This window comes from Miscanthus floridulus, chromosome 1 (genome assembly GCF_019320115.1).
Source record: "Miscanthus floridulus cultivar M001 chromosome 1, ASM1932011v1, whole genome shotgun sequence".
Classification (NCBI taxonomy): domain Eukaryota; kingdom Viridiplantae; phylum Streptophyta; class Magnoliopsida; order Poales; family Poaceae; genus Miscanthus; species Miscanthus floridulus.
The window spans coordinates 167,800,842-167,825,615 of record NC_089580.1 but is presented as its reverse complement, the minus strand read 5'-3'; the positions used below and the strand labels follow the sequence as shown (position 1 = coordinate 167,825,615).

General features: G+C 49.7%; 1 pseudogene; it reads left to right on the top strand.

Moving 5' to 3' along the window:
• The first annotated feature begins 22,313 nt into the window (after window positions 1–22,313).
• LOC136501296 (uncharacterized) lies at window positions 22,314–22,864 on the top strand (annotated as a pseudogene).
• Window positions 22,865–24,774: the final 1,910 nt, after the last annotated feature.

The window sequence follows — 24,774 nt, the reverse complement described above, 5'->3', positions numbered from 1 at the left end:
TGGAACTTTAAAAGGTCCAAGAATTTAGCTATTTCTCTGCTTAGCGGTATCATTGTTTGTGACCGTTGTACTTCTCTAAACGATCGCATTCATCTTAATTAATCTTTATCTTACTCTTAATGAAGAGTATCTTTCTTAATTGATCTTTATCTCACTCTTAATAAAGAGTATTTTTCTTAATTGATCTTAATATTCTCCTCCCTTGAAATATGGCATGAACTTTACTGCCATAATTTTGAGAACTACTCAAAAAACCTGTGAACGAGGAGACACTTATAACTTACTTCATTCACCATGATTATGTCATGTAAACAAAGTTATTTCTTGATCTGTTATGAGCACACTTTCCTTATTTTCGCTTCAAGAACTCAATGAGGTCTTTCATTAGTAGTATTTTTGCAACTCATGCTTGCATCTTTTTCTTGTCTTTTGATTAGTATTGGACCATGACGGTGAATTTCTATCATGCCATGGTCAATACTAGGATAGCATAAGAGCTACCCAAACTTCTCTCGCTATGCGGGATATAAAAACATATGAGTCATCACAAACATTCTCCCATCATACAAGATGGGAACCTAGCATAAGTACTATACCAATACTTCTCCCCCTGCGGGATAAATCTATATACAAACAAGCATGCTTAATCCAACGTTGGTCAAATTAGACATGCAGTTACTTATTGCAACTCTTATCATAAAACATTCACTTATACTTTATTTTTAATTAAATCTTTCTGTTGGTTCCAATTTAATTAGAAAATTAATAACTAACAAAAAACTATCCTAACTGGCTTGACTCTAGCCTTTTCATTCACTTACTCTAGCATTGCAGCCCGTTGGCATGCAGCCAAGTGACTCTGTCCGTTAAACAAATAAAACATACAATATGCTTATGCATCAATTCTACATCACTGTTGGGCAGAAAATAGAATTAATTGCATAAAACTCATAAATTAACTTGAAAAACATGTAACTACTCTTCAAAATTAAATTCCCCTATTGGTTAGAATTTAATTAGAAAAATAATAAAAACTTCATTGCAGCAGAAACATGCTAATAAAATACATTCTATTAGTTCAGGAGCATTTTTTGGTCCTTCTACTCACTAAAAAATTGACCACGTTGGTGTAAAATTATCAGAGATTTAAACCTCAAACTTGAACTTATTATAATATTGTCCATCATCAATGTGGTCAGAAAATGACAATACCATAATCTGACTTAAACAAAATGGACTACTCCTTTAATTTAAATTTTCCTATTGGTTCTAATTTAATTAGAGGATAAACATAATCATAATTTACTAATATAGCTGCTCTTCAAATGACATTCTCTCATTGGTTCAAATTTAATTAGAAGATAATCGACATTAAACTTTGCCGCGGAAACATAAAAAATATAATTTATCTACTTTTTAATAGCATTTTAATTATACTCATCTAATCTCTAAAAAAATTGTCTCGTTGGTTTAAATTTTGATAGAGATTTAAAATAGACAAAAATCATCAAAAGTTTGCTTCTGAAAATAATAAAAATATTTTGCAATCTTTACTGTGCATACAATCTGGCCCATCACTATTGCGTGTTTCGCGTGCGTGGCCCAGCGATGAAAATGCAACCTAGCGGCTTGCTTCCCTCCCCTCACGCGCCCGCTGTCCCGCACCCAGGCTACAACCTGGGCCTCGGCAGGTGAAAGCTCATAGTTTGGTTTTGATGAATTGATGAAACCTTAAGTGCCTAACCTAGTTTATCAAAGTGATCATGAGATAGATACACATTTTAAGTGTGAAGCAATTTGAAGATCATGACATGATGATAGTGATGCCTGGTAACGATCAAGTGTTTGGACTTTAAAAGAAGAAAGATGAAAAACAAAAGGCTCAAGGCAAAGGTATAAGTGGTAGGAGCCATTTTATTTCGTTGATCAAGACACTTAGCGAGTGTGATCAAATTTATCTCGATCGGATGGCCGAGCGATAATCTCGGCAGGATAAAAATCACCCCGCCGTGTCGGTTCGCCCAACCCTAGCTTCATTTATCTCTTCGCTTTCTCTCTTTTTTCTTTCCTCAGCGCCGCGATGGAGAAATGAGAGGCACGGGCACAACAGAGTGGCACCGCCGCCCGTTCCCCTCGCCGGTGAGCTCGCTCGCCCGAGGCTAAGCGCGTCGGTATCAAGCGGTCTGGGCGATGTGCCTTGACTTTGCATGGCTGCACTCCCCGAACCCTAACCCTAGCTACTTCTCGTTGCGAAAAGTGACCCAACAAGTAAATATTTGTAGTTTTGCCATATGTTGTGATCGGATGTGGCCTAGAACTCAATTGCATAGGGGTTTATACTGGTTCAGGCAACGTGCCCTACGTCCAGTTTCATCAGTTTGGAGACTTTATTCCTGAGCCTAAGGTGCTCAAAGTTTTGCTGTGGGGTTACAACAAATAGTAATAAAGAAGGAGGGGTGTCGAAGGTCTAGTCGGACTCTAAGTCAAAGGGCCAAGGTGACGGGAGCTCAAACGTGCGCTAAGTATTAGAACATATGCTCTATGTAGCTTTAGAGTTCTAGAGCCATGGAGCTGTTCGAGTGCTTAGAATATCTAAAGCTAGCATAGAGAGAGCCGGTATGACCATCCTTTTAGGAGAGAGCGCATCCCCTTTTATAGGTGAAGGGGATGGCCTTACAAGTTAGGAGAGAGAGAGTGTGTGTGTTTCCTAGTCTTATTGCCCACGCCGTCGGGTACAAGATAGTTTGTCGGCGCCCACAATACTGGTGATGCCTAGATGCATGTGGCAGGCTCCATCGTGTTCTTCTAGTATGGCAAATATTAGCGCCTACCATACTATAGGACAAATGTCGGTGCCCACAACATTGTTCATGTTATGATATGTCTGAAAGGTTGCAAAGTACCCTTCTAGTATGGCCTAGCGGTACTATCCTGTAGGTGTGTAGGGTACGGTCCTCGGTATTAGCAGTTGACTTGAGCGCTTTGCCTTATCTGCTCCGCCTGATTCTTAGGTCCTCACCGAGCGGGCGTCCCCGGTCGGTCGTTCCCTAGTCGGCTCTGACCGCGCCGATCGGAAGAAGAGCTATAAGCAGAGGTTCGGGGTATTTCCGGTCAGAAAAGTGGGTCGAAGTCGGAAGCGAGCATCATCCCCTCCTTGGTCAGGCCTTCCGGTCAGAAAAGTGGGTCAGAGTCATAAGCGAGCGTCGTCCCTTCCTTGGCCAGGCCTTCTGGTCGGAGACTGGATCGCTCTTTCGGCTTGTCGTTAGGTATCTGGGCTGGCCCAGGAGTTGCAGTGTCGTTTGTAATACCATTTGCTGGGCCGAGCTTTTTGCTAGGAAGCGGGCCCATTAGGGACCCTGGGTTTATGAACCCAACAGGAGCCCCTGAGCCCCTAGGCTATTCGGGTAGAATCATTTGGGGGATTTTTCGTTTTGCCAGCGGGTGCGCGCGAGCGCACCTGGTGGGTGTAGCACCCCCCCGAGCCCCCGGGCGATTTGGGTAGAATCATCTGGGGGATTTTTTGATTTGCCAGCGGGTGCGAGCGAGCACACCCGGTGGGTGTAGCCCCTGAGCCTACGTCCGACTGGTGAGTTAGTCAGAGGCTGAGTATCTTGGTACCCTTTCTAGGGCCACAAACTCCTATGTTTTTGCCAGTCAGGGTGTTCGCCCATGTTTGTTCCGCCCGCGACCTACGCGGATGGTTGGTTTCCCGAGTCGGCGTCGGGCGACCCGAGCCCCGTTGGGTTTGGTAGGGGTTGGTCTAGTTCCGTGCGTTACCCCGTCCATGGTTTTCACAGCCAAAGGGGCTGAGCTAACATTGCTTGCCTCGATGGATCGAGTGACGCGCTCGGTGAGCTCACTAACGGGCACGTTCGAGCGGAATTTAGGTATGTTGTTCGTAACGGGGTCGGCATAGCCCTCATGTGGTATTCCACTGCTCCTTAACCCGCCTCTCGGTAGATTCCCAGGTCATTCTGGAGACCTGACTCAGATGGCCCGCTGGCCTCCCCTCAATGGAGATTCTGTGGGCATGGCTCAAGGTTAGGATCGAATGAGAAGGTCGAGATGACCCTGTCTGCTTCTGAGCATAATGGGTGAGGGCCGCTAGGGGCTCATCTACATTTTCTCCCCTAGCTCTGTTTGATGCGAGGTGGCCTCGAGCCCTTCGTGGGCTAGCCTTCGAACCCCGATTGGTCGTTGCTCGTGTTGAATGAGGCAACTACTGCTTCGTGATGCAACATGAAGCGTTGTGATGCATTAATTGCATATGCAATGCTTTGGATGTATTGAATGAATGAATGATTGTATGAATGAATGTGTGAATCCGTGTATGAGAAAGGATGAATGAATGATCATGCATCAGAAAATAAAGTAAGACGGTTTGGTAAAGTTACCTTGATGACTCGAGTGACGGGTTTGAGGAGCTCTTATCATATATGTTCGAATGGGATCCATGTTTGTTGTTTGTGGTGGAGATGGCATAGCCCGTACAGTGTGTCCCGCTGCTCCTTACCTATCTCTCGGTAGTTGCCTGAGTCGTTCGATCGACTCAGGAAGCCCATTGGTCTCTCCTTGATGGAGATCTCATTGTTGGGCCCTTCCAAGCCTTGCCTAGGAAGACAGAGGGTCGTTTGCATGCGGTTGCGCCTTGTTTCCTATGCCTGGGTTATGGTAGTGGTGGGCCCAACCTAGGCCATGTCCTGTTTTAATTAGGCGATGTTTCATTGGGTAGGGTGCGTCCCATCAGCTAGGACGTGTCCCATCGCATGTCTATCCGTATTAAATAGGGGAAGGGAGAGGGGTTTTATCCCATTCCTTTACTTTTCTCTACCTGTCGCCTCTCCTCCTTCTTCATCCTTGCCAAGCTCATTCGTGCACCATGGTGGTTTCTAAGAGAGAGAGAGAGGGTAAAGTGAGGGGGAGGAGTACTCATAGATTTGTTCGTGAATCTAGAGCGCGATATCGAACTGGAGGCCATCCAACATAGATAAGGCGGTGCTTGCCGCCTTTGCTGAGAAGGGGCTGCTCCCACCAAAGAAGGTGGCACACTGGAGGGCTCCCACACCATGGGAAGCTGTTCCATGACCTGGGGCAATGAGGTTGTCTCCTCCTCACCTTCCATGAGCGCAGGTTAGGATATCCCGTGCACTGGTTCTTGCATGGGCTCCTCAACGAGTGGGGCCTAGAGCTACTGCACCTCAATCCAACTAGGGTGCTGCACATTGCTAGTTTCATCACCGTCTGTGAGGCCTCGCTCAGGATGGAGCTGCATGTGGACCTCTTTCAGTGGATCTTCACCGTGCGAGCCTTGTCGGAGGGGAAGCCACCCAAAACCACACTGGTTGGGGGCTTTGCCTTGTAGAAGAAGATGAGGCCATCGGGCTCCTACCCCCACGTACTTCCCCTGTGACTCCAATCGGTGGTGGCATGTGGAGTGGTTCTACATCAGGAACCCAGCAGAGAAGCCATTCCCACCGTTCATCGGAAGAAGGTTGGAGAGGTGGGAGAGCTGGTCATGGGGTCCCTCTAGTCGGTAGAACAAGCTAGAGGTCATCGAGGCAGAGCTTCAGAAGCTGGTGTAGCACTACCTCGATGGGTTGTGGGTGTTCCACACCTTCTTCCACCATCGAGTCGCCCCGCTGGCGGAGAGGAGGTGGCCGATGTGGGCCTACTCTAGCCCAACGGATCCTGACCGCGCATCACTGGAGGAGTTGGCGAAAGACGAGGTCTGGAACCACCTTGATCGGGTGCTACAACTAAGGGATAAGGAGTCCCTTAAAGGAAAGCCTAGACCTCTCCATGTCGTGAAGCTATTCAATCTAGTATGCTCCCCTCTTCTTATTATGTGACCTTTTTTCTTGCTCTCCTTTGTTTTGACTTTGAGTTGTTCGTTTCGTAGGGACTCGTCGGTTACAAATCCTGGCCACATCTTCCGAGGGGGCCAGAGGGCGCAGCTCGGCAAGCTACCTTGAAGGAGGTAGCGGTTGCCAAGAAGAAGAAGAGAGTTGAGAAGGCTTAGAGGAGGCACGAGAAGGAGAAGGAAGATCACCCGGTGGGTGTGGGCCAGTGAAAACTAGAGCGACATGGAGGCGAAGCTCAAGTCGGAGGAGCCCATAGAGATGGGTGGCGACACGAGCACCTTCGAGGATGAAGGAGACCAGGGCATCGTTAGGACCTCGGTGGAGCGTCTTGAGCCTACGACCGTGTCCGTCGGCGGTGGGAGGGATTCGGAGAGGCACGGCGACGTTCCCGCATCAAGGAAGCGCGCCACGACCTCGGACGCCATCGTCAAGCGAGAGCCAAAGCGGGAGCGGTCGCCGCACCCTTCGGAGGTGTTGTTGGCCTCGCACCTTTCTGCTCCGAGTGTGGCAGGGCATGCTAACTGGTTGGAGGAGCGTGCTCGTACCCCCATGTCTTTGGGGTCGGTGCGTGCGCATGACCCACAACGGGGAGATGATCTATTAGTTGCTCTGGTCGGTGCGCCATGAGCCAGCGGTCGTGGCGATTAGTGGACCAATCGGGAACCAGCCGGGTCAACTCCTCCCTTGATTGATACGAGGGGGCACAGGTCATGACTTGTGAGTGGTCCTCGTCCAGCGGGATCATCGCCAGTGGGTTGGGGCTTCAGGGCCCTGCCGCTTTCATCCAGGTATGCATCTATGTTCCTTTTCGATCTCACAGTTGAGTTTTTTTAGCGCGACTGACCTGTACTTATTTGACAGTGGCCAAGGACTGACAGGACTAGGCATCACCCCGCCTCCTATGTGGGAGGAGTGGAGACCCAGCTTGCAGCGAGTCACGACAAGCGACGAGAAAAGCCAATTATCGGCGGTTCGACCTTCCCTTCTGGGGGTTGCGCCCTCCTGATCGGTTGAGAGCATGGCGGCAGCGGCAGCGGTGGTGATAGCGGCGATCCCTTGTGGTGACTATAGAGGTTGGATCAGAGGTGACCCTTGCGATCCCTCCCCCAACATCTGTGGCAAAAGAGAGGAGGGAGACCAGGGCTCCCTGCCTCGCCCGGTGGAGGAACGCATGGTTCGCCCTCCTGGTTGGAGCTGGAGGGGTCAGGAGAAGACGTGGCCAGGCTAGAGGCAGAACATGTGCTGGCGGGCCATAGAGTTGAGATAGTCGAGATTCCCTTGCTCCGACGAGGCGGGCACTAGGGTGGAGACGCTAGCCATCCCGCCGTAGCAGGAGTTGGTGATGGTCCAGTCGTCGCACGATATTGTGATGGCTAGACCTTCCTATGGGTTGGGGCTGACGCATGAGCTGGTGTGGCCCTACCCTAGTGACTCGAGGAAGGCTCGATTCATCCTTCGCGATGAGGAGGAGGTGGTGCTCTAGCACATGCTTGAGGAGAGAGGACTGTCGATGGAGTTCGATCTCACCCAAACCAAGGTGAGGCTCAAAAAGGCCTTGGAGCGGGTTGAGCTCATCCATCAGGCGGTCTTAGTTGACCTACCCTGCATCACAGAGGTAACCTTTCTATGTTTTTAGCGTTTGTCCTTGATTCCTTGGTCTTTCACTGGTTGTCTCAGCATGCTTGTTTCTCGCTTTATAGGAGTTAGAGGCGACATTCGATCCGCAAGTCCCTGTTTCCTTTGGGAGGAGCATGGTCGGATGGAGTAGGAAGCCACGATGTTATGGTGGGTCAATGAGCTTGAGCGCCAGCTAGAATCCACTCGCCACGAATCCCAAGACTGGGCGGCCAAGGCGACGGGGGCGCGGGCAGCGGAACTACTCACGACAGAACAGGGCGACTGCTGCCGAGCGGGGACTCAACACAGCAAAGGTCCACCTAGCGAAGACCAAGGAGGCACTCCATAAGTCCTTGGAGGCTCTAGAGACAGAGCAGAAGGCCCAGTTGGAGGCTGATCGAGAAGTGTTTGCGCTCCAGGGGGCAGGTGCTTGGGGCGGAGGACTCGAATGCTCGACTGCTCGAGAAGGTGACCTAGCAGGAGGAAGGACTCTCCATCCTTGAGAACACCCACATCGGTATGTACCTATTCCGCCTTTGGTTGATGCCTTAGTTTTTCCTTTCCTTTGCTTCTGAACTTGTCAGTCTTTTTTCTAGAACTGGGCGGAAAAATTGATTCTCTGGAGCAGGAGCTAGAGATAGCCAAGGCGGCGATCGGTCGAAGCATGGAGGCGCTAGCCAAGTCCCTTGAAGAGCAAGGTGCTCTTGAGGGGGAGCTTGACCAGATCCACAATGTCACCCAGGTGGTTGTTTTTTAGGTGTTCGGGTCAGCTCCGATCACCAGCACGCCTGCCATCTAGCTGGTGGAGGTCTCGAATGAAGTTCGGACGCTCGTCTCTAGCGGGATGTTCTACGGGATGTTGGGCGTGATGACCTCAGTGGCAACGCACCACCTAGACCTAGACTTTGCCGCCATCTACAAAGGGTACACTGATAGCTGGAGCGCGAACGCCATCCATACGCTACGGGAGAGCTTGGTGCCATACGCATAGATAGTTACTGAGCAAGTCTCCACATAGTGGGTGATGGAGGCTCACCGTTCGAGCATGGCTGAAGGTGTGCATCAAGAAGATGTCATCTAGCCTGCGGATGGAGTGGAGACCAGGCCGGAAGCGGGCATCGTCTCGCCTCCAACCGAGCCGGTCGTCGTCCTATCGGAGAGCGAGCAACCCTTATCTTCGTCGGTCACGCCGTCAGCCGATGCCATCGGACGGCCATAATAGAATTTAGGGTAGAAACAGTTAGCATATGTAATAGATAAGTTCATGGAGGAGCCCCCACGTGAACAGTTTTTAGTATTCATGAATACTTTTGTTTTGTTTTGTGATGGAATCACTCATAAGGGGAAGCTTGTCCCATCCGTTCATTGTTTTTTTACCCTAGCATAGCTTTGTTTTTTATCCTTTCTTTTTTGTAGCTGGCCGTTTACCCATAGGCTACAACCTTAAGAACCCTAGTGTGGCCCATGAGGCTCAGCTGCTCGTAACCTAGGTCATGGCAGGGTGTGGTTGGTCGGGAGTTTAAAACATAAGTTACGTAGGGTAAATAAAGGAACAGACCACCCTTTCATTTGGGTGAAAAGTATTACTATATGATAGTAAAAAAGAGGGGTGGTATCACATCCTTGTGGAGCCCCCGAGTGACGTAGGCCAAGAGTGTTCGAGCTAGGGTGCTTGTTGGAGCAAACGTTGAACGAAAGAAAGCGGTAAGACTGAGTTTTAAGGGAAGAAACGACGTAACTGTTCGATATTCAATGTGTTGGTGAGAACGTTGCCATTGTCAACCTTCAGTCGGTAGGTGCCTGGTCGGATCGTCTTGGTCACCGTATAGGATCATTCCCATGGTGGAGAGAGTTTATGTTTCTCCTTGGTTGATTGGGTTCTTCAGAGCACGAGATCATCGACCTTGAGGATCCTCCCTTTGATTTTTCTTTCATGGTACCTACAAAGAGTTTGTTGGAAGCGAGTGGAGCGAATGACGGTCATCTCATGAGCCTCCTTGAGTAGGTCAACCATGTCCTGCTAAGCCTCCACGGCTTAGTCGCGGTCGAAGGCCTTCACTCTTGGGGCGCCATGGTCGAGGTTAGAGGGCAACACTGCTTCAGCTCCATAGGCCAAGAAGAATGGTGCGAACCCTATGGACTGGTTTGGGGTTGTTCTTAGGCTCTAGGGGATCATTGGGACCTCTGCAACCCATCACCCGGCATACTTATTGAGTCAGTCGAAGATGCGTGGCTTAAGTACTTGTAGGACCATGCCATTGGCTCATTCGGCCTGACCGTTAATACATGGATGTCCGACTAAGGCCCAGTCGATCCTGATGCCATATCCATCATAGAAGTCTAGGAACTTCTTCTCGGTGAAGTTAGTTTCATGGTCAGTGATGATACAATTAGGAACACCGAAACGGTAGATGATGTCAAGGAAGAACTTGACCGCCTCTTCCGAGCGAATGTTGGTGATGGGTTTCGCCTCTATCCACTTGGTGAATTTGTCCACCACTATGAGTAGGTGAGTGAAGCCACCCAAACCCTTTTTGAGGGGTCTGACCATGTTGAGGCCCCAGATCACAAATGGCCAGGTGATGGGGATGGTTTAAAGCTCCTACGCCGACAAATGAGTTTGCCGAGAGTAGAACTGGCATCCCTCGTAGCATAGTGGGCTAGTAAAAACTAGGCAAAAGCCTTTTCTGAGCAGCGACCTCAGGGCCATGCGATGTCCATAGATTCCATCATGGACCTCAAGGAGGAGTTGTTTCCCTTGATCGGTGGGGATACACTTCAAGAGTACTCCCGATAGACTTCGCTTGTAAAGTTTGTTACCGAACGCGATGAATGTCTTGGTGCATCGAGCGATTCATCACGCTTCGGTCCTTTCTAGTGGGAGAATCTCCTCAAGGAGGTAGGCGAGTAGTGGTGCTATCTAGTCGGTTGGATCGAGTGCCACCACGAAGATGTCGACGGGCAACGTCGTCATGGAGGCGTCGAGGTCAGAGCCCCTAAGAGCTAGGTTGGTGTTGGAGTGTGTTCGCATCAGACCTTCTAGGATGTGAGCAGACGGCTCTTGAAGGTCATTGATGAAGACCACATCTGGAGATGGAACCCGCCTGGCAGCCAATTTTGTGAGAAAATCGGCGACATCGTTGTCCTTTCGGTGGACATGATGTAGTTTGATCCCCTAGAATTTGTCCTCGAGCTTGCGCACCTCCTTGCAGTATGCTGCCATGAGGGGCTTTTGCAAGAGGACTCCTTCATGACTTGGTCGATGATCAATTCTGAGTTGGATGTACAACCACGTAGCGCCGAGCTCGATGGTGATGCGCAGTCCGTTGATGAGGGCCTCATATTCCATGGCGTTGTTTGAGGCTAAAAAGTGGAGACGGATCAGGTAGTGGAGCCTGCACCTATTCAGGGAGATTAGAACCACTCCAGCCCCTGAGCCAGGTGCCATCACCGACCCATCGAAGTACATCATCCAGTACTTGTGGGTGATGTCTGGGATTGGGAGCTGGACTTCCATTCATTCGGTGACAAAGTCCATGAGAGCTTGAGATTTAATAGTGGTGCGGGGGATATACCTGATGTCATGGCCCATTAGTTTGAGTGCCCACTTGGAGATCCATCTCATGGCATTGTGGTTGTGGATGATGTCTCCCAGCGGGAATGAAGTGACAACCATGACTTCGTGGTCGGTGAAGTAGTGTAGGAGCTTCCGGGTCTCCATCAGCACGGTGTATAGAAGTTTCTGCACTTGAGGGTATCGAACCTTGGCATTGGTGAGTACCTCATCGACTAAAGTATATAGGTTGTTGGGCCTTTAGGTGGTGTCCTTGACTCCTCCCTTTCGATGACTAGGGTGGCGCTCACCACGTGGTTGCATGCTGGTGACATAGAAGAGGAGGGGTTCTCCCCATTTGGGAGCGATGAGGATTGGGGCCGACATCAGTGATGTTTTGAGGCTTTTCCAAATCCTGCTATGCTTCCTTAGTCCAGACAAACATGCTTGTCTTTTTGAGAAGCTTGTAGAGAGGCATCCCCCGCTCGCCTAGTCGAGAGATGAACCGGCTTAGGGTGGCCAAATAGCCGATGAGCCTTTGTATGCCCTTGACGTTGCGTATAGGGCTCATGTTGGAGATGGCCATGATTTTTTGGGGGTTGGCCTCGATACCGTGCTCGGACATGATGTATCCAAGCAGCTTCCCCTTCGAAACCCTAAAAACACATTTTTTGGGATTCAATTTGATGTTGAACCTTCCGAGGTTCGCGAACATTGCGGCCAAGGTCGCGATCAGGTCACAAGCTTAAGCTGTTTTGACCACTATGTCATCAATATAGACGGTGATTGTTGATTTTGGCCGCTCAACTTGGTCAGGTTGGTCGAGCATGTTGATTTGGTTGGCAAAGCATTGCTATATCCACCGTTGATAGGTGGCAACAACGTTCTTCAGACCGAAAGGCATGGTTACATAGCAGTACGAACCATACGGGGTGATGAATGAAGTTGCGAGCTGGTCAGACTCTTTCATCATGATTTGGTGGTAACCTGAGTAGGCATCCAGAAAGGAGAGGATTTCGCATCCTGAGGTGGAGTTGACTATTTGGTCTATGCATGACAAAGGAAAATGGTCCTTCAGACATGCCTTGTTGAGGCCTAGTATAATCAATGCACATTCTCCATTTTCCGGTCTTCTTTTTAACAAGAATAGGATTGACAAGCCAATCAGAGTGGTATACCTCCTCGATGAATCCGGCTACCAGGAGTTTGGCGACCTCCTCGTCTATGGCCCTACGCCTCTCATCATCAAAGCAACGTGGTCATTGCTTGGCGGGCTTTGAGCCTAGGACGAGGCATAATGCATGCTCAGCAACCTCTCATGGTATGCCTAGCATGTCAGAAGGTTTCCATGTGAAGACATCACGATTGGCGCATAGAAAGTCAGCGAGCTCGCATTCCTATTTGGCCAGGAGCTAGGTCCCGATCCACACCGTCTTGGTTGGGTCGGTGGGGTCGATCCCCACCACCTTAGTTTCCTCCATTAGGTGGAAGGCAGTCAAGGAGGTTGGCTTGTTGCAGTCTAGGACTGCCAGAGTTGATGAATTTCTGAGCTGAGGGAGCTCGGCTAAGTTGATGACGACAGTGGCAAGCTCGTAATGGTCGTGGTTGCATGTGTAGGCGTGCAAAAAGGTGCTACCCATAGTGATGATGTCGTTTGGTCCTGACATCTTCAACTTGAGATAGGTGTAGTTGGAGATTGCCATGAACTTGGCATAGCATGGCCGACCCAAGATGGCATGGTAGGACCCTGGGTAGTCCACCACCTCAAAGGTGAGGACCTCCGAGCAGAAGTTGGCTTGGTCGCCAAACGTGACGGGCAGGTCAATCTGCCCGAGCGGGTGTGCCAGCGTCCCTAGGATCACGCCATGGAAGGGAGAGCTCACTAGGTAGAGCTCCGACCGAGGGATGCGCATGGCATCAAGGGTGTCGACGTAGAAGATGTTGAGGCTGCTGCCTCCGTCCATCAACACCTTGGTGAGGCACTTCTTGAGGATAATGGGGTCGACGACGAGCGGGTAGTGACCCAGTCTAGCAATGTGGGAAGGATGGTCCCTCTTATCAAAAGTGATTAAATAAACTGACTAGCTAAGGAAGGAGGGGACAGTCGTTTCGGCGATGCATGCCTCTCTGTAGCACACTTTGTGCTGGCGCTTGGAATAAATGGCATCGGATCCCCCAAAGATCATGAGGCATTCCTCAGGATTGGCAAAGCTGTCTCGATCCTTGCCCGCCGTGCCTCCTTTCTTAGCCGTTGCCTCCTTGCCCTTTCCTTCTTTCGGTCCACTGGCCTATCGTAGAAAGCGCTTAAGGAGTTTGCAGTCCTTGTAGAGGTGCTTGATGGGTTAGGCGTGGTTGGTGCATGGGCTCTCCATGAGCTTGTTGAAGTGGTCGGGCTGGCCCTGCTGGGGCTGCTTGTCCACACGATCGGCCACGGTGACCAAAGTGGAGTTGGCCAGTCGACGCCGATCCTTCTTGTTCTTTTTGCCCCTTTGCATGGAGGGACCCTCGTCTTGGTCCTTGCACTTGGCCTTGCCCTTGTCCTAGCCTCCACTAAAGACCACTCTAACCGCCTCCTCACTGAAGGCAGTGGTTCATGGGCACAGTCGAGCAGGTCGTGGGTGGTACGGGGCTTCAGATAGCTGAGCTTGTGGATCAAGGACTCACAGGTTGTCCCGGAGAGGAACACGCTGATGACATCCGCAGTCAACAACATCAGGAAGGTAGTTGCATCATTTCAAGAACCTACATATGTAATCCCACAGGGGCTCGTTGGGCTCCTGCTAGCAGCTCTTGAGGTCCCAGGAATTCCCAGGATGAACATACATCCCCTGGAAATTCCTGATGAAGATCCTCTTGAGATCTGCCCAGTCGCAGGATTCTATCAGGAGGGAGGAATTCGAGCCATGCTTGAACATGCTCCCCCACACAGATGGGGAGGTATTGAATGATGAAGTAGTCATCATCCACTCCTCCGGCTTGGCAGGCAAGCCAAAAGTCTTCGAGCCACATACCAGGATTCGTTTCCCCTGGTGTATTTGGCGATGTTGGTAGGTGGTTAGAAGTGCTATGGGAACAACGCTTTTTGGATGCGATGGCCAAAGGCCTGTGGTCCTAGGCCATCCGGGCTAGGACTTCAGGTCATCTGGTCGGTGACCATGCCTAGGGTGCATTTCCCCGCTCCCCTCGATGGTCCAACCAAAGCCCATGCCGCCTGCTCTCACCGCCCCTTGATGGACGTCATCATCATGTCGGGCTTGACGTTGATTGTTGATGATTCTACGAGCATCTCGGTTCGGCCTGAGTCATTCGCGCATAGGAGGTTGGTGTGGAGCGGGCGCTAGGTCAGGCCACGGTGCAGCTGCGTCCTCCTATTCCACGCCCAGTGACTGTAGTGGTGAATAGATAGAGCGATTTGACTGGTGCGCCCCCATTCCCCTGGTAGGGAAAGAGGCCGCGAGTCAGTGTCGCGACACTGAGCTCTTCACCTGTTGAACGACGATAGCTTCCACGAGCGCCCGGAGGTTTTAGTGGACTGCCTGCTCCTTGGGATCGATAGGCTTGGGAAGGCCGCGCAGAAGCATCGCCACAGCGGCGATGTTCTGGCCAGCCCAAGCAAACTATGGGGGATCATTTCCTCCATCCATGATGTTGCGCTGGACCTGACGGGCGTGACCCTAGGCGCCGCCCACCGGGTTATGTGCACGTGGCATAGCGTGCTGCGCTGAGCGCGCCGGCACAGGTGGTGGCTGGCTCTACCACCTTTGCCATAACTCCTTGCCATGCTCCTACGCACGTGCGAGGGCCTTCGCATGAGGGTCTAGAGGGGTGTGAGTCTATAGAGACTCTGCTACCTCCGACGGCTGTCCTAGAGCGTCCGTCATAGCGCACTCCCGGGACAGAGGGTGGCTAGGTGCCATGACGTCACTGATGCTGGAGCCATCGCTTTCAACCTCGTCATCCACGAGGTCATGGAAAGAGGCGGGAGTGTAGCCCGCCATCCCCACAAATTCGAATGTGAGAGGGGGCGACGTCAGCATTTTTTTGAGCCCCCACGCGTACGCGTCCACGAGGGACGTGAGGCCGTAGGGGAACCGGTCGCATGGCGGTCACGGTGGGTACAACGAGGTCCCTCCGGAGAGTCACGGAAGATATTAAATAGCGAGTAAAGAACAATATGTATATTACTCATAGTGGGGTTTGAGCCTAGCGTGGGATCAGAGTGAAGCGCAGGTGTCCCATCATTGAGGTCATCGGGTGGCCTGGAGCCAATGGAGGACGCTCCTCCTCCGACGAGCGCTAGGACAAGTGCCTCCTCGTGAAGGTGAAGCACGCCGAGCTAGTTGGCGACGAAGTCCAGGCTTACGAAGAGGAAGATCTGGGATGGCTTGAAGACGGGAGGAACCCATGTCCCAATAGGTGGGAGCATGGGAAACTCTAGTGAGCCGAAGCAAATCGTATCGCTTGAGCCTGTTATGACAAAGATGGTGGAAAGGTGGGCCATCCGATGACCAAAAGCACGAATGCACGGCATCCTCCCCACGGACGGTGCCAACTATCGGTGCAAAAAGTGATCAACAAGTAAATATTTATAGTTTTGTCATATGTTGTGATCGAATATGGCCTAGCACTCAATGACATAGGGTTTATACTGGTTTAGACAATGTACCCTACGTCTAGTTTCAGATGGTCGGAGACTTTATTCCTGAGCCTAGGTGCTTGAAGTTTGCTATAGGGTTACAAATGAATAGGAATAAGAAGGGGGTGTCGAAGGTCTGGTCGGACTCTGAGCCGAAGGGCCAAGAGTGACAGGAGCTCCAACGTGCGCGAAGTATTGGAACATATGCTCTGTGTAGCTTTAGAGTTCTAGAGCCATGGAGCTATTCGAGTGCTCAGAATATATAAAGCTAGCACAGAGAGAGCTGGTATGACCGTCCTTTTAGGAGAGAGTGCATCCCCTTTTATAGGTGAAGGGGACGGCCTTACAAGTTAGGAGAGAGAGAGTGTGTTTCCTAGTCTTGTTGCCCACATCGTCGGGTACAAGACAGTTTGTCGGCATCCACAATACTGTTGACGCCTAGATGCATCTGGCAGGCTCCATCATGTTCTTCTGGTGTGGCAAATGTTGGCGCCTACCATACTATAGGACAAATGTCAGCGTCCACAACATTGTTCGTGTTCTGACATGTCTAAAAGGTTGCAAAGTACCCTTCTAGCATGGCCTGGCGGTACTGTCCTATATGTGTGCAGGGTACGATCCTCGGTATTGTGGTTGACTTGAGCGCTTTGCCTTATTTGCTCCGCCTGATTCTTGGGTCCTCACCGAGCGGGCGTCCCCAGTCCGTAGTTCCTAGTCGGCTCCGACAGCGCTGGTTGGAGAAGAGCTATAAGCAGAGGTTCGGTGTATTCCTGGTCAGAAAAGCGGGTCGAAGTCAGAAGCGAGCATCGTCCTCTCCTTGGCCAGGCCATCCGGTCGAAGACTGGATCGCTCTTCCGGCCTATCGTTAGGTATCTGAGCCAGCCCAGGAGTTGCACATCGTTTGTAATGCCGTCTGTTGGGCCAAGCTTTTTGCTAGAAAGTGGGCCCATTAGGGACCCTAGGTTTATGAACCCGACACTACTCTTCGCCGCATACCACAGACGCCGCACCCGAGGTCGACGCAGGAGGTGGCATCGCCGCCGTGGTGCCCTTCGCCGGTGTACGCGCACAGCCGGAGCCATGCGCGGCGCCGTCGAACGGCACCACGGTGGTGCTCTTTGTGCCCCCACACGCGCTCTTCCCTAAACCCTAGATCCCTTTCTCCTTTGTCAGCCCTCAAAGCAGCAAACGCGGGAGAACAAGGGCGGCGCCGCTATGGGTCCCCTCGTCGTAGCGCGCGCTCCCCAAGTGGTTGAGCGTGCCAGTCGTCGAGCGGTCCTGTGACAGTGCCCTCGGCCGGGGCTCAGCGCACATGACGACGAGCGTGGCTCGGCTGCTTCTTCCCGCGCGTAGTGGTAGCGACGGCGGCGAGGAACCGGGTAGGTCCCCCCTTTCTCCATCCATCCATCTAGGGTTAGGATTAGGGTTGGGGTTCAATCCGATTCACTTTTTCTTGATTTATTTTCACTTTTCTACCCCAGTCTAGATCTACAAACTAGCAACCTTGGCTCTGATACCAATGATAAAGTTTCTTGGACTATCTAGGCGTAGATCTAGTGGGTAAAACATAACTTATGTACCTCGCCTGACCGATGTCGTGGCCATGGTGCCGATGACGAAGTAGCCACAGCGGGTCGGAGTAGAGGTAGCCGTGACCCGCCCGCTAGGTCGTTGTAGGTAGCAGCAGTGCAGGCACAGTGTTGTGGCGGCGGTGAAGGCGATGGAGCTTCCCGTCGCTCACAGCGCGCCCTCTAGATCGGCTTAGGGATAGAAAAACCTCGGTGGGGCGCTAGCGGCTGCGGTGAACCTCGTCCCTTGTGCCCTATCCCCCACCGTCCTTTTGTGGCGCTGCGCAACGGGAGCCCATCAGCCAGTAAAAAGGCTGAGCGCCCCCGATCAAGACGCGGATTAAAAGTCTAATTGGGCCAATTGGAACCTAACACTAGAAATAATTAGGATTGCCATAATTGAGCCTGCTTTTTATATAAGTTTGCTTCTCAAATGAACAAGATTTAGGGCCTGATCGCTTTATCTGAATTCTGGAGGAATCTGGATGGTTTGGAGGACTGCTGGAGGAATTTGTGAGAGAGAAACACGGTTCCGGATGAAAAAAAAATAAGCGGATTAAGCCAGGTTTAAGGGCACGCGAAACGGGGCCTTAGATAATTTGAAATGAACAGGGCCTATATTTTCCTCGAGCAAGCGGCAGAAAACTTAACAAAAAAAAAGATCGAGTCTCTGACCAAGTGTGCCAGATCTTTAAATACCACTTATATCAAAAGCAGAGGAGTAAGTGGGATTTAGGGACCCTAATGGTCTTAGTTGTAGACGATGGATATTGGATATTGTAAGTACTCGACCTGTATAGTGTTATAGCTAACGCGTCAATGAGTATCCCACCACCAAAAAAAAGTATTTTCGAAACAATGGTACTTTCTTAACAAAACATGTTCACGATGTCATATTAGTAGCTAGTTGAACTTGTCAAAAGGATCAACTGTAGGCTAAAGAAATATGGCAGATCCAACAAAAGGTGCAACTGCAGTGCCTGGTGGCTGGTGCAATCTGCGCAAGGAATTAAACCGATGGATTTTCCAAGAGGAACGCTGCACCTACTACAAACAAGCTCTATAAAAATTCTGTTTACTCGCTGACAACTACAGTACAATAGATTTGTTGTGAACGTGACTAGCAACGTGCACACAGTGAGCCTGTTCGTTGGTTTGATTTTGGACTAATAAGGTCCGGTGAGTGTCTGGTTCGTTGAGAGAGAAAAATATCGATAAACCCTGACTGAAAAAAAAAAAAACAGGCTGAGTGACACAGAAGACGACCCCTCTAGGGTCCGCCAGCACAACAGGGGAGAGGACGATGCTTCTTTTCTTTGGACCAACGGCGTCCACGGTCCAGCCGTCAATTTCGTGCTGTGGCTAGTCTGCAGGCCCTTCTACCCTCTAGGATCTAGGCGAGCACACCACCGGTCAGCAACTCAGGCCCAGTTTAGTTCCCCAAGAATTTTGCAAAAATTTTCACATTCCCGTCACATCGAATCTTTGGACGCTGAATGAAGCATTAAATATTAAATAAAAAATACAACTAATACAACAGTTTGACGAAATACACGAGACGAATCTTTTAAGCTAATTAGAATATGATTGGACACAATTGCCCAAATAACACGAAAACGATACAGTGTCCATTTTGCCAAATTTTTGAGTTAAACAAGGCCTCAGCAGTGGGCGCGGGACACGGCCGGGAGTCAGAAATTGCTCTGTTCTGTTCTTTCTTGGAACATTTGCCAACCTGGTCCTGAACTGAGGCAGGCAGGCAGCGCTATTTTGTCACACCACGAATCTTTGTCACAGTCTCCCAGATATAGCTTTAACTACTGACTCTACTGCTTTGATTTGAATATATTTATAAGTCTCATATAAATTTATAAGGGTATGAAAGTGTTATTTAAGAAAAATCAACGCCCATGATTTATGTTTTCAATCTAAATATTTGCAACATTATGTACACTTATGTGCCCCTTGAGTGTTATAGTGAAAATAAGCTGCTTCGATTGTAACTCCCATGGATGTGGGTTCGACTTCCTTCCGCCGTTCCGCGCATCGTCCGGCTCACAATTTTCTAGGATCGCAGCAATTTTGTCACGGTGAACCAATCTCAATTCTCAACTCATTTGCTTTGTCGAAAAGAAAGGTGAACTCCATTTGGCACCTTCACTAGTGAAGAAAATAGCTTCATGAGCAACTTTCTATGTGAAGCTTAGCTGTTTTGAAAAAACTGTTTGGCAAAACAGCTTCACCAACAGCTTTATGCATGGATGAGAGAGAGAAAAATGAGGAAGAGAGCTAGGATAAGTTACTTTTTTTAGCTTCATTCCAATCCATATATTTATGAGAGCACGAAAAAACAATTTTACCCTTAAAGCTGCTTTGGAAATAAATATTTGAAAAAAAAAATAGCTCACAATAGCTCGTGAAGCTATTATGAGCTATGCCAACTGGCCCTAAAAGTATGCAATGCAATTCACCGTATGTAGCTAACAAACATTCGAAGTTAGCGCGATCTAACACGTTGAATGGGCAACTTCAACCTGTTGTAGAAGCTAAACTTACAGCCTCTTTAGGCCTTGTTTAGTTTCAGGGTGTAAAGTTTTGGGGTGTCATATGTGGGTGTTGTATATGGTGTTCGGATACTAATAAAAAATAAATTACAGAATCTGTCAGTAAACCGCTGAGACGAATTTATCAAGCCTAATTCATATGTCATTAGCACTATGCTACTGTAGCACTTTATTGTCAAATCTTAGACTAATTAGGCTTAAAAGATTCGTCTCGCAAAGTAGTCGCAATCTATGCAATTAGTTATTTTTTAGTCTATATTTAATACTACATGCATGTGTCTAAACATTCGATGTGATATGATGTAAACTTTTGGGAGAGAAACTAAATCTTAGCTCCATATCCATGTTGTCTGAGCGTCTGACAAGTTGTCGGGTTTATAAACCCGGGGTCCCTCATGGACCTACTTTCTAGCAAAAGCTCAGCCCAGTAGACAACGTTGCGAACGACACATAACTCCTGGACTGGCCCAAAAAAACTAACGACAGGGCCAGAAGGACGATCTAGTTCCGACCAGAAGGTCCTGGCCAAAGAGGAACGACGCTCGCTTCCGACTCCGGCCCGCCTCTTCGACCGGAAAGGCCTGGCCAAAGAGGAACGACGCTCGCTTCCGACTCCGGCCCGCCTCTTCGACTGGAAGGCCTGGCCAAAGAGGAACGACGCTCGCTTCTGACTCTGACTCGCTTCTTCGACCGGAAGGCCTGGCCAAAGAGGACTGGACGCTCGCCTTCAACTCTGGCCCGCCTCTCCAACTAGAAGGCTGGCCAGAGCTCACCTCCGACTCCGATGCTCGCTTCCGACTTTGGCCTGCCTCTCCGACCGGAATGCCTGACCAAGGAGGAACAGCGCTCATTTCCGTCGCCTCCAACTCCAGCCCGCCTCTCCGATCGAATGGCCTGGCCGAGAAGGAACGACGCTCGCCTCCGACTCCGACTCGCTTCTCCGACCGGGAGTACAATCGAACCTCTGCTTACAGGTCTTCTCCAGGCCGGAAGGCCAGAGCCGTCTAGGGAACGACCGATCAGGGACGCCCGCTCAGTCGAGACCCAGGAAACGAACAGAGCAAGTAAGGCAGGGCGCTCCAGGTCAACCGCAATATCAAGGGTCGTACCCTGCACGCCTGCAGGACAGTACTGTCAGGCCGTGTCAGAAGGATGCACCGCAACCTTCTAGACATGTCAGAACATGAACAATATTGCGGCCCCTCGATATTTATCCTACAGTATGGTAGGCGCCGACATCTGCCATACCAGAAGAAGACGATGGAACCAATCACATGCATCCAAACACCAACAGTGTTATGAGCGCCGACAAACCGCCTTGTACCCGGTGGCGTGGGCAACAAGACTAGGTAGCGCACACACACTCTTTCTCTCACACTCTCTCTCGTAAGGTCGTCCCCTTCATCTATAAAAGGGGATTTGCTCTCTCCAAAAGACAGACGATTCAAGCACCTGGACGATTCAATCGATTCACGAACGAGTCGAACTGACCATCGAACAATTCCAATAGAGCACACGCTCAAATACTTAGCGCACGTAGGAGCTCCCGTCTCTCTCGGCCCTTCGGCCCAGAGTCCTGACCGGACCTCTTGCACCCCCCACCTTACTCCCTCTCGTTTGTAACCCCATAACAAACTTCGAGCACCTGGGCTCAGGAATAAAGTCACTGACCGACTCAAACTGGACGTAGGGCACGTTGCCTGAACCAGTATAAACCCTGTGTCATTGAGTGCTAGGCCATATCCGATCACAACGTACGGCAAAATTATAAATATTTACGTGTTGGTCACTTTCTGCACCGACACAAGCCAAGTCCGAATCAGTTACTTTTAGCAGAAAATTTTATTTAGAACATCCAATTCATAATGGGAACACAAGGATGTGGAATCAACCTTGGTGTACCTTTTGGAAGAAAATGCATGGTCATTTAGATCCTGAGCAAACAACTCATCAAATATTTAGAATAAGGGAAACGATACAACTCTTTTTTTCCCACAAACTATTTAGGCCCTTTTGTTTGTTCCAGTGATCGTAGGCGATGGGCCAAATATCGACAGCTCGAAGTTGATCTCTGAGAGCCTTTGCTCGTCCAAAAGCGCTTTATGAAATGTTGGCAATGGAGGACCCAGGTAAGCACAGTTGCAAGGCCCTTTCGTCTCTTCGGCCTAAGCCCAATACGGTAACTGCTACCTCTACGACCAGAGCTCTCGAATGGGTCTTCAACTGGAGAAGGCCTCATATTCCTGACGCCCTGACCCGGGGCCGTCGAACTTCCATTTGTGTTGTGCCACCGACTGGCGGTGACCAACATGGAAGCGAGCGGGCAGCGCGCCGCTTGCATGCGTCATGCGTGCCACCTCCCACGCCGTGAAACCGGCTGGTCGCGTGCATAAAAGGACGGGGCAGGGTCCAGGTCAGGGGGGGGCACCACTCCAAGCTAATAAGCGGCACGACAATCGGTGTACACCATAAGTTTTCGTGTAGCAAAGGAGCACTAGGAAGAAGCAACGAGCCATGGCCTCCAGTGGCCTGAAACCCAAGTTGGCCTACATCATCCTGTACGTGAGGGAGGTGGAGAAGGCCGCATCCTTCTACGACGCCGCCTTCGGTTACACCGTCCGCCGCCTCGGACTCCGCAAGTAAAACACACACTGCCACAGTGCCACGCGTGCTTGAGCCTGCTGAACGCCCTCGAGCTATTAAACGTGCGGACGCTCGTGTAATGATCGGCCTGATGCGCGAGCCTTGCCTTGGGTTAGTTTTTGCAGGTGGGCGGAGCTGGAGAGTGGGGCGACGACCATCGCGTTCACGCCGCTGCACCAGCGGGAGAAGGACGCGCGCTCGGGGGAGGTGCAGCTGCCGGACTCGTCGGCCGCCGAGCGGGGCTCCCTGGAGGTCTGCTTCGCCTACGCGGACGTCGACGCGGCGTACAGGCGCGCCGTCGAAAACGGGGCGGTGCCCGTGAGCGCGCCGCGCCGGAGGACAAGCCCTGGGGCCAGAAGTCCGGCTTCGTGCGGGACATGGACGGCAACGTCGTGCGCATCGCGAGCTACGTGCGAGCGTAATCGCATTCATCCGGCTACATCGATCGATCAGCGTTTCCCCATCACCATCTGCCGTGTCTCGTGTACTGTACGTGTATACCGAAAATAAATCGTGTTGCAAGTCAAGTAGTCCTAAGAATATATTGCTGCTGCGGCTGATTTGTATGACTAATTTATTGTGAAAGAAAAATATTATTCCATAGCTAAAAAAGTAGAGTTGATTCTAGCTGGTGAACAGGCCCATGCACGGTTTAGTCGGCTGTTACTGTGTACGACCTAGGATGAGTAGACTAGTCTGCTCGATTAGTAACAGAATAAACATAACCGTTTATCTCCATCACTGGTGGTGGCTAGTGCTCATTCAGCAGGTATCAAATTATCTGCAAGTATCAATCTCTGAATCTCTCTTCGTGTGTGTCATCTTGAATTTTGCTGTACCGACTCGACACACAAGTACAGTTGTTTCCGACACCCAGGGGCGGATCCAGGGGCCGGGCTGTAGCCAGGGGCGAGTCCATGTAGCCCCTTTAACATATGTGGTGTTTAGCCTAAAAAATTATGATCTTAATTAGACAAAAGAAGGCCTAGGAAGCAAGATCAGACTATTTTGAATGTGAATCAACAGCTCAGCCCGAGACGCAGCCCCGTTCTGGATCCGCCCCTGCTGACACCTGAATAGTCAGGATTAGGAGTTAGGACTATAGGATATAGGTCTACATAAATTTGAATAGTACTAACCTCGATCTGTTTTAAAGTATTTGTATTAGCCAAACATGTTTATCAAAAAGTGCATCAACTTTTCTTATAATCTTTTAGGATGAAATTACCAAAATACCCTTATAAAATATCTTTAATATTTCTAGAACATTTATTTAACACTTTTTAGAGGCAAAAAATTAAGCAAATTTTTGGAGGAAAATGTGAAGTGCGTTTCGAAAACTGGGAGTCCCAAGAATATATATTGAATAAATAAAGTGATAAAAATGCCAAACACTATTTATATAATATCATATAGACACGCGTTAGGGGCAACATGTGAAAGTGGATTTCGAAAACGTGAATTAGTACTTTGGACAAGTGACCAAATGCTAAATAGTGTTTCTAGAACATTCATATTAGCATTCTTAGGAGACAAAATGTAAAAAATGATTTCGGAGAACATGAGACATAAGTATTTTGAAACAATAAAATGATCAGATCATGGACCGAGTTGGGCTGATTGATTTCTATTTTTCTGTAAACGGGCCTGAATATTTCCCAGGCTAGGCCCGGGGACCCTATTTGATCTGGACAGAAAGAAGCTGCTGATCGAGGCCGGGCCAATAAAGACGAATAGTGATTGCATAATATTTGTCGTTGTCAAATAAAAAAGAAAAGAGTATCAGGGTCGCCGAGGAGCACTATAACCACTGGATCGCTTGCAGTATGTCATCATCATCAAGAGCATCCCCTCAAAAAAAAAAAATCAAGTAAAAAAAAAATCATCATCAAGAGCGGTACTATAACCTTACTGTGATTTTAGGGCTTCCACTCCATATACAGATGTAAAGGGCCATAGCCCATTAATATCACGTCAAACCAAATTAATCTTCATTTGCTTCTTCATTATATTTTCTCTTTTATCTTGGGTTTTCCCAAATTGGCCCCGTTCGCGTGCTCTTAAACCCGGCTTGATCCGCTTCTTTTTTCATCCGGAACAGTGTTTTCCTCTTACAAATTCCTCCAGATTCCTCCAAATTCCTCCCATCGAACGGGGTCATTCTATTTTTGTTACTAATATCTTGATCTTACGACCAGAAATGGCGCCCTAGACACGTTGGATGACATGTAACCCGAGGATGTTCATGGCCTAGCGGGGTCCTTTTTACAAGAGAGTTTCGATGGTCTTTACCGATTTGCTTGGAAACTACTCTCTCAATTTTAAATTATAA